This window comes from Phalacrocorax aristotelis, chromosome 3, assembly GCF_949628215.1.
Source record: "Phalacrocorax aristotelis chromosome 3, bGulAri2.1, whole genome shotgun sequence".
NCBI lineage: Eukaryota > Metazoa > Chordata > Aves > Suliformes > Phalacrocoracidae > Phalacrocorax > Phalacrocorax aristotelis.
Window position 1 is genome coordinate 32,140,179 of NC_134278.1, and position 19,246 is coordinate 32,159,424.

Genomic DNA, 19,246 nt, shown 5'->3' on the forward strand with positions numbered 1-19,246 from the left:
TTTGTTTGCTTGAACGGTTTCAGCGTTTGTTGTTGCTCTCATAATTTTGTTATCACTGCAAGCAGCAATGTAAGCAACATTTTGAATTTCACTTTTTATGAGCTATGTTATAATTGTGTTGTTTCTCATTTGTGGCTGCATAGTGACTGAAACAGATGTGGCTTTTGGGGTGAGCAGTGCTCAGGGTATGTATTTGCTCGGGGCTGATGGATTCAAAGGAGATGGCTCAATGTTACAGAAAAAAAAAATTAAGCAAGAGTGAGGGCAAAGGAAGAACAAAATAGCTTTGAGTGCTGGGGCTATTTATTTAACATATACTCTTTACTCTTTAATCCATATGTGTATTCATTGCCCCATGTCCCTGTAGAGCTTCACATGCAGCAGAAATCATAATAGAGCTGCGTTCCGCAACAGACCTGTCAGGCAGCCGAGCTCAGCTTTTTGTGTCATTTCATGAAACTTTTGGGGCTAGCTGTCAATGAGTTAATCAAATCTTACCTTCCAGTGAGGGCATGGTAACCTTAAGGGCACTCTACTTTTTTATAGGTGAATGAGCTTTCATTTTTGGCTAAATCATACAGTTAGGAAAACTTAACAAAGCCAAAGTCACTCTCCTGTCATCATTCTTTTTTCGTCTTTGTAAAGCAGGGATTCTAAACAGTACGAAAGAAAATTAACACCAAAGAATGGCTAAAACTGGATACATCCAGCTAAGAAAACAGACCCTTGGATGGAGGTCAAGGTTAGAAAACCTTAACTCTCTTGAGAGAGAAGAGGATTCATTTGTTTCTGACTGGACATCTGCTTTGAGCTTCCTCTGTAGCTCATCCATCCAGACTTAGTATCTCAGGGCATCGTAAGATGGAGTCACCTTCTGTTTCCCATTTGGGACTGTGATAAAATCACTATTTGAAGCCCTGTTTCCTTCAGAGACCTCTTCCTGCAGCAAGCTTCTTTTAACTGATGCAAAGACATTTCTGAAAACATAATAAGCTATTCTTGTGGTACTCTGCCCAAGTAATTTCCAGTGATTCTTCACATATCTCTATGCAGAGCGATCACTACTTATAAACACAGTCAAGAAAATGCCAACATAGCTTCACAATCTGAGCATAGCTTCCTGGGGGTTTTGTCAGTGTTTTGGAAACAAGCTCTTTTGCCTTTGCCAGGCAAGAAGGCAGCCTCTGCAGCCTGGGAACAGGCGCTTGGTTCCCTGCCTGCTCCCCTTCTTGGAACCTGAGGATTCAGGTAGCCTCCTTTCCTCAGATATCACCAAAAATTACCTTGGTTTCTGACTGCTTGTGATAAAACTGTAGCAGATAAGGACACTGGAAGAAAGAACATGCTCGTTTCTTGGCTGTATGCCTGTTTTCTTTTCAAGCTCGAGGAGTGTCAATCTCTAAACTGGTTGAGAATTTTATGTGTAGTTTTTAAAAGTAGAAAGTAGAGCTTAGGCCAAACCAGGTTGCATGGGAAAAACATGGATTTGGTTTTCCTAAATTTAAAAAATATTTCAAGTCAGATGGAAGGCAAGTTAAATGGTTTTACCTGATATACCGAACTGAAACTTTTTACTTCAGATCAGTTGGTCAGTTTGAACTGATTTGAACATGTCTGTCTGAACAAGTACATCAGGAGAGCTAGAGCTGTGGTGCCTTCCATCCCTGATTTTACCTGTCAAAACCCATTGTAGTTTTTTAGCTGGCTGAATCACCTCCATGTGTTAGGGATAGGCTATGTCTGTGATGCAGCACAACTTTTGCACTTCTTTTCCAAATGCACTGACATCAGAGGCATAAATGGTTCCCAGGCTGCTTCTGTATCACTGTTAGTAACTCTGGTTCCTACTGTTTGTTGTAGGAAGTCTGAAGGCCATTAATGACATGAAAGTAGTCTAAGTGGTTTGAGAGTTTTGTCTGTAGGAGAGAATAAAAGTATAAAGAGCCATGGTAATTGGGACTGACTTGAGCCTATACCAGTTTAAATGAAACATTTTAAATTGGAAAAAAATTCCTTTCAATCAAAAGTGTCAAACTGGGATATTTTGTCATATCCATACTGTCATTATAAAAAAAAAAAAAGTTTTTGATTAAACAAAATGTTGAATTACCAGGATTTCCTACAGGATGGCAGCTCTTACTCTTTATAGATTCCAACTACATACTTCAGTCAGCTTGCTGATACTCAGGAATCTGATCTCATTAATAATAGTTAATTACAAAGAACTTAATTATTGTCACTGGTGTAGGCTTTTTTGGTCAGATGGTTTCATACATGACGTTTGAAATTATTTCAGAAAATACTTAAATCTGCTGTAGCTTATGTTTGCTATTGTTGCACGATGTCAAAAATACTGCAAATTAAAACAGCATACAAAATTACACGTATGGAAAGTGTTTTTTAAATTAACGGTGTGATTTTTTTTGTGTGTGTTATTGATCTTCCTATCTCAGGGAGTATCTTTAGTTGACCAAGCAGAGCCAGTATTCACTCAGATTCCTAGTCCCACAAATGCAGCCAAGTTGGAATAGCTGTTTTAGGTCCTCTACTGCATTACTGCTATTCCATACAAAAAATATAGGTGTTATGGAAGACTCTGTCTTCTCTTAAAAAAAAATATTCAAAAAATGACTTGACTTTAAATTTTCAGGTTCATCTTAAGAAATCCACATGCAGTAAGGTGTGCACAGCCTTCAGACTGATCTGTTTGCTTTTCTGTTTTTAGAGAAGGGTGAGACTTTAGATATTGCACCAGGGCAAGATGGAGAGATGCTCAATTGTCCTGGCCTGGTAGGAGGTGTTAGGCTAATGAAGTCTAGCAACTTCTCTTGTGCTTTGTTAATGTAATTCTAAAGTCAAGCTAATATAGACAGCCTGTTCAAAATAAATACAACATCATATTTTTGTTCAAATGACAATTTTGTACGTTTAGGCCATAAATTTTATCTTTTAAAATATAAGGCTTTCTTATACAGCATGTAAGATGTACCTGCTTTGTGGACATGTACATCATTCTTTCTGCTACGTCAGCACCCCCTGTAATTTAGCACACGCCCCAAACCTGTGCTTGCATCATCAGTGATTTTTTTTTTCACAGAATTAAATGGAGCTTTCCTATTAAGGTACAGAAAACATTTAGATTTTTTTTCTACACTCATACTGCCAGATCAAGCACAATACACCCACAGCCTTTCTACATAGAGAGGAGAATTTGGCTTATCATGAAAAGCAGAAAAAAAACCCACAAAGCCAGAGCAGTGCAGTGAGGGGGAGTGCTGGAGCTGTCCGGAAGAGAACTCCGGCAAATAAGTGCTTCCCACGCTCAGTCTGCTGCACCCCTTCTGCTCATCACACTGGGGAGAGGCAGCGATGGGACAGCTATGGCCAGGAGGGGAAAGGCTAATGGAGAAGAAAAAGTATTTTATTACAATATCATAGAAGAAGCAAAGATAACAAAAATGCTTTATGTTAAATAGTGTCCAAAATCAAATAGTAGATGGAAACAATGGACAGTACCTTTTTCCCAGTCTGTAAACAAGCATGCATTCCTACTTTGATGATACTCTACTACTGCATTAGTTCACTTTTACAGAGTTATCTAATAGGGTTTTTCAGCTGTTCCCATGTTGCCTAGGGTGCTAAATGAGTCCTGCAGAAGTTTTCTTCACTGTTTCATTGAGCTTCCTTTGTGAGGGGAAACTGCCCATACTCCACAAGGCAAAATACAATCTTTCTACCCATTCAGGAAGAAAAGAAGGAAAAAAAGAAGCTTGATGTGTAGGAAGTAAATTATGTCATCCATTTCTGCCCTCTATTTTGAAGTTGTTAGGGGTTAAAAAAAGGACTCTGATGTAGCTAGTGAGAATGAAGAGTCTTTGCAACAAAGTGGCCATGCACTAACTAACCTGTGGGCTTATTATTGTCAGGGTTCCAGTAACACTTTCAGGGGAGAAAATTTTCAATTTCTGGCCATGTTTCTATTATAGGAAGCAGTAAACTAACTAGGCAGAGGACAGTGAGTCTAGGTAGCTGGTTGCCACCTTAGTTGCATGGTTGATTAAGCATGCCCACATTAGCAAATAGAAGTGCTGGAGCCATGATGGTCTAAGGACAGAAATGCTGGAAGATTTGTAGGAAAGGGTTGTGTCTTTCACTCTACAAGCAAAGGGAACTGGTGGGGTGGGTGAGCTAAGCTTTCAGACGTACAGACAAGTGTACGTGAAGATGGGAATTGTTGCTGTAAGCTCAACTTAATTAGATCAATCAGCGAGGCAAGTTAGTGTGAGTTTACATTGTCATTTTAGTGCAGATTGAGTGTGCACTTTTGAATAGGATCTCCTAATCATCTCTGCTTACTATGCTTGATCCATGGTAAGGATCAAGCTCAGAATTCATACCAGGTATTCCTATGGAATAAAAGCAAATCAGAAGGTGAGCTCCAGGAGTGTATCTTAATACTTTGGACCTTCAGTTTTCTGGATCATACTAAAACTAATCCAAAGTAGTTCCTCAAAATGCATATAGTGTAGACACTGAGTCCTTTACAGTAATTATTTCATTCAATAGATCAGCTTCTACTAAACTTCTTTTTGAGACAGATATAAGCTTACCATTTAAGTAGTTGTTAACAGCATGAATTTGTTTTTTAGCTTGCTGCCTCTGCTTCCAGACAAGGCTTACATGCCTGAAAGTCTAAAGTTAGGGAAAAACAGACATCCGTTTGCATAATAATACTAATAATAACATTAATCATAATCATAATCATAATAATAATGTCTGCCTACAAACTTTGTCTTACATTTCTGACTGCTTAAAAGGCACTCTTTCAAGTGCTAATGAAGAGCAGTGGTGGAGGGGTTAAATATGTATATTCACAAAAACATTGGTGTTCTGTACTCTGTGTACTGAGACATGCCAAGGTAAAGAAATGTGTGAATTATCTTTCACTAGTGTGAAACTAGCAAAAAAAAAAAGAAGACAATATGTTCAAAAAATCAGTTTAACGAGATTTGGAATCACAAGCTCTGAAAATCTTAACAGAAACCAAATGGTTTCTTTGTGGTGTTACTACAGTACAAGAATTTAGACTGCATGGGGGTTATGCTCTGTGCTTCTCTCTTAACATACTTGAATTTCTTTTCAGTTTAACCTTCACATTGACTTTTGGGAATATTGAAACAATTAGAGTTTTTCTATCGTGTGCTTTATCATAAGTTTCTGATATGTGCTCTCAGATGTAACTGACTTTTTTCTTTTTTTTTTTTCTGAGGGAAAGATAACGAAGGTTATAGCAGAATTGAAAAAGAACAGTTTTCATGAAGGACGTATATTAGTGTGGACTAAGGGCATAATTGAAGTTGTGTTTGATGTAGTTGGAAACAGCAGGGTCTGAGCATGGTGTACATACATGAAAGCTCTGTTTCTTACAGTTGTGCTTACCACAGCACTATTCTTTGCAGTACTGAAGTACTGGCATATCTGAAGTACTGAGATGTCTGAATTTTACAGCAGAGAGAGAAACCAGAACAGAGATTCAGTGGACATGGGAGCCTGAGGTCGTAGATCTCACTGTGCAAAAAAGACAGCTGTAAGGGGCAAGTGTGTGTTTCTCTAAAGCTTGCGTTTGCTTCAGGATTGGGAATTGAGAGCTTAAAATACTTGTACAGATCCTCAAAATAATCCAATGCAAGTATGAAGGAATAGTTCTTCTGTACATTGTGAATAGCTCTTGTCACATAATGTGGGCATTTTGAGGAAGCCAGTGTAGGGGACACTATTCAAAAGACCATCTTGTCTGAAAGAGGAATCTAATCTTAAATCAGCTTTAACATACAAATATATAGAAAGGGAAGAATGAAAATCCTGGAAAGATGAGCAACCAAGACTAGTCAGGTGTTAGCTTCCCTTCCAGTGTGTACAAATGACAGTCAAGAGTCCATGCTTGTAAAAGTTATGTTTACTGAGACAGATGGCATTGAAAGCATGGAAGTGCCTTGTTGCAGTGAGAACTACAGTAGCCTTAGGTGCAAAACGCAAGCAGGGAAAGGATTCGCCAAAATTTTATATGGAAATGGTGACGGATCAAAGAATACTCTCAGTCCTAGAACATATAAAGATTAAATACTCTGGATGGGAAAACACCTGGATAAGATGTCAAAATTAAAGCAAGAGTGGTAGTAGTAAGACACCATCAGGTTATACTTCAGCTAGGCAATCCATTGTGACTCCCCAAGGACAAATTAGAACCAGATACAATTATTTAAAATCATTTTAAATCCAATCAAAAAAAAAAAAAAAAGAAAAAAGAAGGAAAACAAAAAGGAAAATAAAAGCTTTCTACAAGTGAGTAACAGCCCAGCAGTAATAAACAACAAATTCTAGAGTACTCCAATGGGAAACAAATCCTTTAAGATAGAGATTGGAGGCAACTCATGAACTTCATATGTAAAGTACAGGAAATCAGCTCTATACAACCAGGATAAGAAGCCCTTTTAAAAGGAATTGCTCTTTCATGGCAAAGGTGTGATCTGAAGTCTATGAAAGACCATTATTGTAGAATCAGAAGATAACATTACTGCATATTGGCTAATCATTTTGGTGGTTGTAAAACAACTGCACAGCAAATTATAGATCTACAAACAACTGAAGGTACTGAAATGGACACTGTTGTCACTGTCTGCTTCATATATTGATGATAATCTTGCATGACCTTTACAGGGAGGGAATATTTATATCCTGTGGAGTCATAAATCTGGCACCTGACATTTGGCTTTTGCACATAGAGCTAGATGAAATGTTCAGAACACTGATGACTTTTGCAATGCAATTTTGTCACTACAGATGGCTCTGCACAAGCACAGAGGAAAAGAAAAATTCTGATATGTTTATGGGAGTATCCATATCCATGCAGGAGAGATCAGTGGGACGGAAACATGGTAACTAACATCCTCCCTGCGCATGACGTAAGCGGTGACAGTGAGGCAGATAACAGAAAAGGACGGGGATGCTTACAAAGAGGGAAGGAAAAAGAACTGAAATTAGAGAGCTCTTCTTCCCAGGATACTACCATTTGGTCGCCTTTTTGTCAGAATGAAGAAAGCGAAGGCTAATTCTAGTGGGTTAGGTCAGATAAAAATAATGCGTGCCCGGAAGTGGAAGTGGAGAACAATAATATAGCAATATTATGACACCTGTCTAAATTTTGTCCTCATTTGTGGGCAGAAGCATGTAGACCAGTTTCTGGGGAAGAATATAGACTAACAGACCCCAGTAGCACAGCACGGAGCATTTGAAACTGCAAGATACGTGACTGATGCCACGATTTTCCTGCTCTGAACTCCTGGACAGGTGAAGGCATGAAAAGAAGTAATACTGCTGGCAGGAAAGGAAAAGGAATAACCAGATGTTTATGGAAGTGTAACTGCTTAGTGGGATTCAATGCAACTATGGCTGTACCCAAATATAGAAAGAGCTTTTGGCTTAATCATTCAGGATGAAGTGGTACTACCAGCTTAGCAGTGGTTATCCTGCTGTTAAAATTGAACACTCGAATTACAAATGTTCATTACTGAGAACTATGGGCAGAGCCTCCAAAGTCATGACATAGTATGTTGCTATATCTCAGTGCTGGGACCTTTGGATGACATGATACCCTGCACCTTTATGATAGTTGCTTCACAGCTTGAACATTTCTGGACAATGCTAAGTTGCTAAAAAGGTTACTGTGCATCATCCTGATTGAATCAATTTTTCAGTTCCAAAAAATAAACAGTAAGAACTCAAAATAGCTATTGAGCAACATGGCTGATTAGCACAGCAGGCGTAAGTCATGTAGAACAGAATATGCAAAAAGAGTATTATATTTTCTGAACACAGAACTGTAACTCTGGGACATCTTAATCAGGAGATACTGCAAAAGCATGTGTGTCCCACTGGGATCTGCAGTTGTTTGCAACAGATTCAAGAGGGTTATCATGAGTGCATGCAACATTTTTTGATGGTTGTTTAAAAAGAAAAAAGTTTTATGGTAGTCAAGTTGGAGCAGGGAAAGGATCTGTTATAGTTAAATGCTTTAGGAAACCGTAAACCAGAGCTAGCCAATAATCAGCAGAAACACAGAAGTGATTACAAGCAGTCTGACAAGCTTTGGTTTTGTTAGGGTCAAAGAATGATGCAAGTTTGAATAAAAGAATTGGGAACTGTATTGTGGTATCAGCATATTAGACATGTACAAAATTGTCTGTGTGAGTCCCTCTCCATATTGCTCGTCTCCTCATAGATTAGTTTTGATGCAAATTCTGCAAGTTTGGAAGAGAATAAAATGTTACCAGATAGACATATTCAATGCACTCAGAAAGAATACAGTAGAAGTTCACTTTAAACCAAACTGAAGTAAAAGAAAATTTTATTCTGACAGCCATTCTCTGGGCTGTAATCACTTTGTTGGGTTGAAAATAAAGAACAGGAAAAGGATGACAGTGATGAAGACAGAGAAAAAACCCTCAGGTTTCAGAAGGAAAAGTGTCAAGGTCAAAAGTCAGAATGTAAGCAGAGTAGGAGAAAAATAATGTAATCATTTAATGGTAACCTCACCATATTTTGAAAAAAGAAATGTCTTTAAACCATCTGCCTGTGGCTGTTCCCTGATGCTCTGGGAACAAAGCACTTTTGCTGTAGTCCTGAGTCATCTTAAACTCTGTCTGTCAAATATGTGATGGTATATCTGATTAAGGAAAAAAAAGAAAGCTTAAAAAATTTAAAATGTTTACAGCCTCTAATGGCCAAGTAGAAATTGTCAACTTGAAAAATACCTAGTGTTTCAGGTTTTTACAGGCAGGAGAAATGGCTTAGCAAATGGCACTAATCAGTTTCAATGTCTCAAAGTAATCCTCAGGGAAATAACTAGTGTAGGCTGAGGTGCTTATAATAGGTTACTTAATAATGACAAAATATTGTCAATGACATAAAAAAAAATTAATTTACTTTCTTAGGTAATATCTTATCCTGGGTTATGGATATGAGTTTTTCAGGGCTATAACATAGTTATGCAGGAACCTCTCCTTGGGCTTTGGGGGATTTTTAAATTGCAAATCATCATAATAATAACTTATTTTAACGTTTCCAGAGAACACTTTGTAATTCAAAGTAAATTATAAATAATTTTAAGATTATTTTTTAAAATAATAGATTTTGAAGGCATATAATCCAATAGATATTAGATAGGAAATAAAATGTTAATGTTTGTACATATCCTTATTAAAGGAATGGGGTTTTTGCCATCTAGATAAATTGTAAATAGACCAGGATACTTTTATTAATGTACAAGAGAACTGAAAGCTTGCTGTGACAGACTTTTCTTCTTTCTTTGTCTTCAAATTAAATGAACATTTACATTTTAAATCATGGCCTGATACAGTCTAAATGGCCAAATGCAGCAGCAGAACTCTTAATTAATGCCTGCATTTATTACCAATTTTTAACTTAAAACCACTGCAATTTGTAAAAATTATTATAAATCACTTGAGTGTATACTCTGCATTTGGCAGAATGAAAATGCATTTAATTTTCAGTGATGATCAATTTTTAAAATAGTTTGTTCTGCTTTAAAGCCCAATGCTATGGACATTTTCAACCTATTGCCTCATTAACTGCATTCATACTAAAATACCACTCCATTGAAATGAGAAGATAATTATAATACCTTGAAGCAAATGAGATGTTATTGCAATAATTAAAACTGAAATGAGATGCAGATACTTTGGACCTGCTGCTTTCCTGGCTATTTAGTACTGAATACTATTTCCATTGGTCACACTGAATTACAATATTGCATACCAATAGCAGTGTAATACCTGATAGATTAAAATTGCTCCTGGAGACTATAGGATAAGAATTTATTGACCTCTGGATATTTTGTTAACCATTTACAGTATGTCACTTTTTTGCCTATGTAGATTTTCAATTGCATGCTCCTTTTCTGTATAGAAGAGGGAAAAGAAGCAGGATGCTGAAAAGTTCATCCTCTTTTTTTCATTTCTATAGTCATGGATATGTGCCTCTGTCTTGAATAGCTAAGGGTGAGACTGTAGGAAGAGTCAATGAAAAAGCTACTTTCTATAGGTTGTTCCTGCTGCATTGTCTCAACCAGAATATACTAATCATGTCTAGCTCAGGCAGTATTTTTTCCTGCATTTTTCCCCCAGCTCTTAGATACAGTAATACAGAGTCAGGGTCGTTTCTATGGAAGAGAAGTAATCAAATTTTAACAATCAATTGATCTTGTACGCCATAAATTTGGCAGTTCCTTTTGTCTGTATTCTATCTATAAATGGCTCCTGCCTTCAGGACAGGAATCAACAGAAGATACTTTTACAGCTGAATATAGGAAATGGAATTAATCATTAGCAAAGCCTGCGGCCACCTTTTTCTTATGCTGTTATACAGCATACAGTTATACTAAAAGGTACAGACAGGTAAGTTATATTCTATGTATAATTTGTTGATCTCTATTTTAGTGCTACCGATCAGCATTGCATAAAGACACTATCAGATAATTTTGCCATCTTATTGCACACATATCCTCATAAAAGTAGTGTTTGTAAATCAAAATCCTATCAGATTATAATACCAAACATTGCAGTAGCTCGCAATAGATAATCATAACATGAATTTTTTATATGACTTCTTTAACTTGTACCATACATAGGGCAGACACATCAAACAGAAAAAGCCCCCATATTTAATATTTCTTGATTCGTATGTACACCATTGCCAGATATCTGCCAGCATTATCTTTTGATACTCAGAGCATTATTATTTAGCAAGAAAAATTTAAAAAAAAAGCCAAACCCACAAAAATCACAAGCAAAGATTAAATGGACAATGCAGGAGGGGATTTTCAGCAATGTGATTTCCATTTGGTAGAAGGCTATGGCCTTAACAAAAGATGTGATTTTCCCCAGAGGCAGTCTGCCATAAAATCAATGTTTCCAAAAGTTTTATCATTTCCCAGTTCATGGCAGAATTGTGAATATGCGGGTGGTATATAACCCACATGTACTACATTTATAACTGCTTTAACTAATAGGCAATCTGGTAACTATCAAAAGAGAATTCATATCAGGTAGTCAAGTGCAGCACGTCTGAGCTCCCTGGTGGCACAGCATAAATGGCACACTGAGACATCACAGAGAATTAGGTTTCATGTTAGAAGCCAGTTACTCTAGGTTTAAGGCTGTATCCAGGCAATCCAAACACCCCCTGCTCAGCATCTGCCTAACCTGGGAAGTGTTTAAAACTCATTACATGTCTTTCTGGTTGGCATTAAAATTTCCCAGCAGTCGGTCTGCAGCTGTGCTCTGCTCCCCAGCTGAATGTCATCGCCAGGCACAGCCAGGCATTATCCTCCTGCCTGAGTTTCATGGGGTCCATAGGATGGGCAGAAGATGGTTGTTCCTCCCTCACCTCCCGGTAGGATGGGACCCCTCTTAAAATTCACCTGCAGGTGGTTTGGTATTGACTTGCAATTCAGATTCAGAGAGAAAGGAGAATTTGCTATGCCCATGCTAGAACAGAAGGATAAAAATCACAGTGATTAAAGGGTTCCAGGGCCAAGGTGAGCTTTGGGTGAGGCTGAAGACACATTCTAGAGGAATGCTGGTGGGTTTCCCCCCACCCTGGGGAACAAAGCTGCTTTGCAGAGTGGTTGTGGCATTACTAGAAAGGGGAGGATGGAATAAAGCACAGGACTTTATGCCTAATGGTTCAGGACATGTTTGAAAAATATCTATAGACCAGTTTGTCTTCTGCTGCTTTTGATGATTGGCGAGTATTTGTTTAGGAAATCCCACTTTTTTTTCTGTTTACACACCAATAATTGAAAACGTTCAAATCAAAGCCAAGAGCAGGTGGCGACATGTGCCAGTTAAATGGCAATACATGCTTAGATGTCATTTGATTTATTCTTTGTTGTAATTTTATGGAACCTCTTCTGGTTTCTTTCAGACCAATGGCACATATATGACAGATTTCATGACACTGCATGAGACTACAGACTTCATTTCCTTGTCTCCTTTTTTGTTTTCACAAATCTCATATTTCTTTCACCATGTTGCTACAGCTTTAACAGGAAAAGAAAACAAAATAATGCCCTCCTATGCCTAAAGCCTTAGGATCACTTGGTGGAAAGTCAATACAATGGATTTACTCCTTAGTGGACAGAGGCACCTGTCCTCAGATTTGGGCCAGGCACTCAAGTGAGGAGGAGCACAAGCTGGAGATCAGAAACACCTGCAGTTGGCATTTTTTACTGGCTGGTGGAGGACAGTCCTCTCCTCAGTGTGTTGGTTTTTTTGATAAACTCTTCTGAAGCTGTGAGGTCTCTCCTACCACTTGTGGAGATGCTTGGCATGTAGCTTTGGAAGCTCAAACCCACCTCATGGTTTCAGTGTCTGAGCGATTTTGCAGTTTCAGACATGCAGGAACTATCTGTGTGTCTCAAGACAGCTCAACATAAATATTTATTTCATCTGCAGGAGGGCTTAATTGGATAATCTTTTAATGATGAAATACATAACAGACTTAGAGGGCTCTCTGAAGTCAACTGTCATTATTTTATCCTGTGCTATGGTGTGAGGATCAAAATTTCAGATTTTAGGGTACAGTTAAAGTTACAGGACTCTTCCAGAGAGCCTGTACTCCTTTGTTTGCAGTATATGAATGACTTGCTTTGATTGGAAAGGGGTGATAGAAAACCTCTGCATTGTTGTGTTTTGATTCAGATATCTTTGAAACTGCTTCTTCTTGGACCTTAAAAATCTCAAGGCCTCAAACTTAGAGGCCTGTCACCTTTCCTTTAATTTTTCATGTGAATAAAAATTTGTTTTGAACACAGAGCTAACTAAACATGTTTGTAATGAACAGTTAAACTTCAAGTTGCTTTTGGTATTTTTATCTCCAAATTATTTTTTAAAAGTTTAAAAATAATATGGTGTGTGTCCACTGTAAAAGTATAAAGATATTTACATTATTTATAGAAAAAAAAATCAAATGGGAATGTTACAATTGTTTTATAATTGCAATGGAGGCCCTGTAAAGCAGTTCTGCCTAAAAGAGAACATTTGCAAAGTTGTCTCTTCTGAGGTTATTTCTTATAGGTGTTTCTTTGGCCCAAACATACACAGCCAGTTAGACAGCATATAAAGGAAGGCAGGCACACTTTCCTAAACTAGAAAACTGATAATGAAATATTAACAGCTCAAAGCACACAAAATATATCTTTTGTAGTATACTTTTCATTATTTCAGTCCAACATGTAGTAGGAAAATCAAGATCAGAACTGAGCTCTTAAAGGAGTTCTGGGTGTGATAATTGATCTTTTAGTGAGAAACGTTTATGAGAATAAGGCATCTCACATTTATTTTGATGTGTCACACATCATGAAAGTTTTGATAATTCATCTATCTGTTTATGCTATTTCTTTATCTCACAGCTGGCTCATCTGTGCATTTCTAGAATTTATGTCTTAAACAGCTCATGAAATTAGAATCTCTGAACATTCCCTCAGTGAAAAATCAAGTGTAAATGATTATTACTTTTTAAAGTAGGATTTACGTCTGTTATAAGCCTGATACCCTCAGGGTAAAAGGGGCCTACTAATTGCAAACCAGTCTGTCTTGTTCCCCTTTCCTCCTCCTCATCTTCATTCTGGCATCCTTATCTTACTGAGGTGGCAGAGAGATACTACAGTAAAATGAGATTTCACAGCTAGTTACAGTAGGACTGAAATGTATTAGTTATTGATAACAGGAAGGGTACTTGGACCGAATCAGACATCCCAGCTTGTATCAGTATAGTATGTAGGTCTGGACTCTGGCATGGGCCATTGTGACCCAGGCTTCCCCACAGAAAATATTTGTCCCAGGTCAGAATGTGCCAACAAGCAAGAATCCATGTAGTATGAGTGACAGCGGCATTAAATCCCCACTGCAGAAGTGTAAAGACTAACTTCACAGTATGGTGGCACCTAATGAAGACTTATTGAGTCATTTAATAGACCTACAGAGGCTCAGTAAACGTTGTATTTGTTTCTTGTGTGTTCGCAATGTCAATTTTAATTCTAATTCTTTTTAAAACTTTTAGAAATTAATAATTAATCACAGTTTACCTGCTGTGATTTTTAAATAAACAGAATTCTTTTACTTTGGGCTCTAAATAGCAGCTGTAGCTTCATGGCTGCAAAAATGTGGCAAAAATGTTACTAAGAATTTAATGTCTCAGCATACCACATGAAGCAAGAAATAACCAACTTTTTGCTTGTAGTTTTGAAAGATAGACTATTGCCCACTGTGCATCTTTACCTTTTGAAGGCTATGCTGTAGAAAGCAGCTGCCCTTTATACGAGAAAATAGATGTTCCATAGTGTTTTTCTCATGGGATTTTTTTTTCTTTTTGTAATAGTTTTTTCCCCTTAAAATGAAATCGGTAATTCAGATATGAAGGTATGCTCGTATATAAGGGGGGAAAGGAAAATCCCTCTTCTTTTCAGATCTCAGATGCCCCTTGGCCATTCATAATTGATTCTTTTATACCAATCTCAGTCCTTCCTACTCAAGTCTGCTTTTACCAGCTATTTCATCAACTGGTTTTTACTGTCACCTTTTGTTCTTGTTTCAGTGACTCTTTTTTTTTCTGTTGTTGCATCTGAACCCCTTACTGTTCAGCATATAGCTGCCTTTTTGTTTGTTTGGTTTTAATTCTGAAACTGATGAAAGCATATTAAGGTTAATGAATGCAAAAAATTCTCCATCAGTTTTCAGAGATGAGAATGTCAGTGGTTCAAATTGGGTAAGCTCCCTAGTAACAGAGACATAATAAACAATATTCAGAATAATATAATCTGAGGTTGAAGTCAGTAATGATAAATTCATTGCAGTGCTTTAAAGTGTAATTTTCATCTTTCCACTAGCCTGGATTTCTTTCCTTTCTCTATCCTGTTTCCAGTTATTTGTACTTCACTATTCATTACTAAATTGTGACAGTACCAGTTATTATTGCTACCTTTGTATTAAAGTGATTTGAAGTTTTTCCTGAGCCATTCTCATCTCTGAACAGATTCTTCTGGAAACTCATAATACCTAAATACTGAAATCCTGATGGCCATAGTTGCTGCATATTTTGAATATATCAGATTAAACCAATTCCCTGACTGGCTTATGGTTCTGTGGCCTCTATATACAAACATAGAGTAGCATAGGGTATTTTGAATTATGTAAAGTAGTAGGGGGTAGTTCTGGGAGGGTTCACTGAAGCAGCGTTGTAGCTATGTGGTTTTGTGCAATATGTATTGATATGTTTAGACCTATTAGCCTCAGTTAAAAACTTATTCAAAAATAAAAGCTTTCTTAATTATCCTAGATAATATACTCCATCTCTGTCTATATATATGTCTGATGATATTATCCCTGCTTTTCCTGCCCTAATATTTAATAATTAATATTGCTCAATTTTCAGAAATATAGATGTCTAATTAAAATTAGAAACTAGTAGAGTTACAGTTCAGGAAGGCAGGAATCAGAGAGGATGATTTCGATGCCTTAATGCACTTTTGTGTCCTGCTAGTGCTGGGCTGCTGGTAAAACTGTAGCGATGTAAAACTAATTTAGCAAACTCGGAAGGGTTTACACAATAAAACTACTGAGGGCTCCCTACCTACCAGATTACCTGTAGTACCACATGGCTACAGCTTTACCACTGGGGTACTTTTTCTTTCATTGTGTTATGACCCTCAAGTCTGTTCATCACAGCTTGCAATGTGGGATTCAGAGGTTAGTGTTCAGTGGTGCCCCGGCAGAGTCATCTATTGGCTAAAGTCCTGAAATTCGGGAAGACCTTTCACATCAGTGTAAGCCCTTTAACTAATATATAGCTGTTGGAACAGGAGTGAAAGTGTTAATGCTTGTGTCAGTATAACCCATGAAAAAAAGTCTTTTCCTAAATGCATGGTACATTACACTTCTGGCCAAGCTGGAAATAGTGAGAATTAAGGCTCTCTTCTTATCCTGTGACATACAAGAAGGTCTCTTTGAAGACTAAGATGAAATTAAGACTAAGATGTACAGCTGTGCACAGTGAAATGATCGTAGGTCTCCATTTAATAGGAAAAAATTATCAGCCTCACTGTAAGCAAAGGTTTCAGCATGGAAAAATAAAGGCTTACTTTTACTGGTTTTATTTGTCTTTTGCCTTCCTATTAACAGCTGCACTGTACCTTCTTTGTTTGTTTGTTTTAGTACACATACACTGTGAAGACATATGTCTCACAGTAAAGATCTGTTATTAATTGACTAATTTCGTTCATGTTTATATAGTAATCCTAGTTAAACAAATGATGCACAGAAGGATTTCTCTTTCATTTCGCTTTCAGTCTGCTCCTGTAATGGATGATAGGAGACACATCCCATTTGGTCTTCTTGTTGTCCAGGCTGACAGCCTTATCTATCTAACTTTCTAACAAACCTCTTTTTCTAGATAACTAATAATTCATTTCACTACATACAGATTTAATTTATTAGAGATGTAATGGATAGACATAAAAATATTTTTAAAGAAGGCATCAGAGCCCTAATGGTTTAAACTAGGAAAATAAAATTAGGTTCTGGATGTTTTTAGTTTCTTTAAAATGAAGATTAGCAAAGTCACCTTGTTATGCCAAGTCTCTTCTTCATCATTTAAGGCATTTTCAAGATAGGCCAATTCAGGTACCCCTCATCCATTGTGACTCAAGTATGACACACTAAACTTGAGCCAGAAGAAATTTTAAGCCTGAAAGAATTGTTTCACCACTTCAGAATAGGCTAAAGATATTAAATTGAATTCTGCATTGGAGCCTCTACATTCGTCCAAAAGCAGGTTGATGCCTGATCAGCTCTTTACCTCTTTATGACCTGCGGTCACAGAAAAGGCATGCCTGGTTTTGAAAGGTTGTTGAATCCACTGGCCATGTATGCACCAGTCTTTGGGTCTTCTACTGCAGTGCCAGTAATTGACAAATACAGTCATTTAAAGTAAAGAAGAAACCCAAATGTTTTAATGTGTTTTGTCAATACAATTTAATGGATAAATTGCTTTCATCTGATTGAGAGGCACACCTGAATAGCCAGAGTTAGGCTTATTTGATTTAGCTTTTTTGTGTCATTGTGTAGCTGTGTGAAAGCAGTGTCAGTCCACCCTGACAAACACACAGAGCTTCAGGAGTTCAGAGTTGCAATAAAGGTGTCAGTGGTGCCTCAGAAATGTGTCACATGGCTAATTGTGAAGGCAGAAAAGAAACAAATTTAACTTGATAGTATTTAGAAGTAATGATGCTTAATTTGAATTCTCAAGAGGTTGGATGGTGAGAATAAACAACATTAATGACAGAACAAATATATAGTACCTAATATTTAACCATTACAGATATATATTTATAACTGCATTATTTACATTTTAACCCAACATTTTCCTTGGAAACATTCAAGGTCTGGATAGAGCTCTGAGCAACCTGATCTAGTTGAAGATGTTCCTGCTCATTGCAGGGTGGGGAGTGGACTAGATGACCTTTAAAGGTCCCTTCCAATCCGAACCGTTCTATGATTCTGTGATGCTATGTTAACTTTGCTGTTAAGTATTTTTTCAGTGGAAATATAACAACTCAGAGAACTCCAATGGGAAGAATTTACATCATTTATGTAAATTTACGTTTACGTGATGCAGTTTTGTTGCTTTTGGATGGTCATGTTATGTGGCAGGCTCTCAGAGTCCTTCCAATGAAAATTGTTAAGATGTAACAGACCACCAAGATCTCCAAGTATTTAAACAGCACCATCATGTTTTTTCTCCGTATAACACTTCAGGGGAAGGTCCAGCTAGGTATGAACTGTAAAATCTTTAAGCTGTCCCATTCATAGAAACATTTCTTTCTTTCTTTCTCCACACATGCAAAAAAGTGAAATATTTCATAATAGCGTTAGTCAGTATTCATGATAGTAATACCCACAGTATTCATGGTGTCTTTCAAATTAATGAAAGACTTTTCCTTTCAATAATATAAGGAGGATTATGAAAAGCAATTTTTTTTTAAATACATGCAATTTAATCTGAAATACAAGTAAGAAATTGTCTCAGATACTGTCCTGTAGCTCCTGCATAGTACTATGACTCAGGATTAAAACCATTTCAATCTTTCAGATGCATTTCTGTATCTTGATGTGTTTAGATTTCTGTATGTATAATCATTATTCTTCTTTGTAATGGCTGGTATTGGGATAATTACAAAATAATATTTCTTGCCCTCTAAATTACTAATACTCAAACTTAATTTCATGCAAATACATCTTTTTGCTGGGAATAAATTACAAGCATGAGTAGATAGATCAGTAATCATCTCATAGCTAATGATTATAACTTTGTATATTATACTGTGTCTGGCTAGGATGGAGTTAATTTTCTTCATAGCAGCCCACGTGTTCCTGTACTTCGGATTTGTGACTAAAACACTGTTGGTAACACACCAGTGCTTTGGTTATTGCTGAGCAGAGCTTGTGCAGCATCAAGGCTTTCTTTTTTCCCAGCAAGTAGGCTGGGTGCGTGCAAGAAGTTGGGAGGGGACAGAGCCAGGACAGCTGATGCCAATTGACCAGTGGGATATTCCATCTACAACCTCCTTTGAGGCAGTTGTGGAGAGCAATAAGGTCTCCCCTCAGCCTCCTCTTCCCCAGGCTAAACAACCCCGGTTCCTTCAGCTGCTTCTCATAAGACTTGTGCTGGAGACCCTTCACCAGCTTTGTTGCTATTTGGACATGTTCCAGCACCTCAATGTCTTTCTTCTAGTGAGGGGCCCAAAATTGAACACGGTATACAAGGTGTGGCCTCACCAGTGCTGCGTACAAAGAGGGACAACCAGTTCCCTGCTCCTGCTGACCTTACTATTTCTGATACAAACCAGGATGCGATTAGCTTTCTTGGCCACCTGGGCACACTGGCAGCTCATATTCAGCGAATAGCAACTGCTTATCATCAAAATTCTCCCAAAATGATAACGCATGGCTTTGGACATATTTAAGTAGGCTTTCTAGAGCAGGGCTACTTTTAAGTATTTGAAGGAATGTACAAAAGAAAGCAAGTAAAATAATTTGTTAGATGGTATTCAGGTATCCAGAAGAGATGAATCTCTTCAGTTCAAAGATCTGACTTGATCTTCTGCACCCCT

At 37.4% G+C, this 19,246-nt stretch overlaps 1 protein-coding gene across 3 annotated transcripts in view; it reads left to right on the forward strand.

Moving 5' to 3' along the window:
* The window catches only part of ADGRB3 (adhesion G protein-coupled receptor B3), a 461,064-nt gene that overhangs the window by 61,900 nt on the left and 379,918 nt on the right, over positions 1 to 19,246 (forward strand). The window lies entirely within an intron of this gene.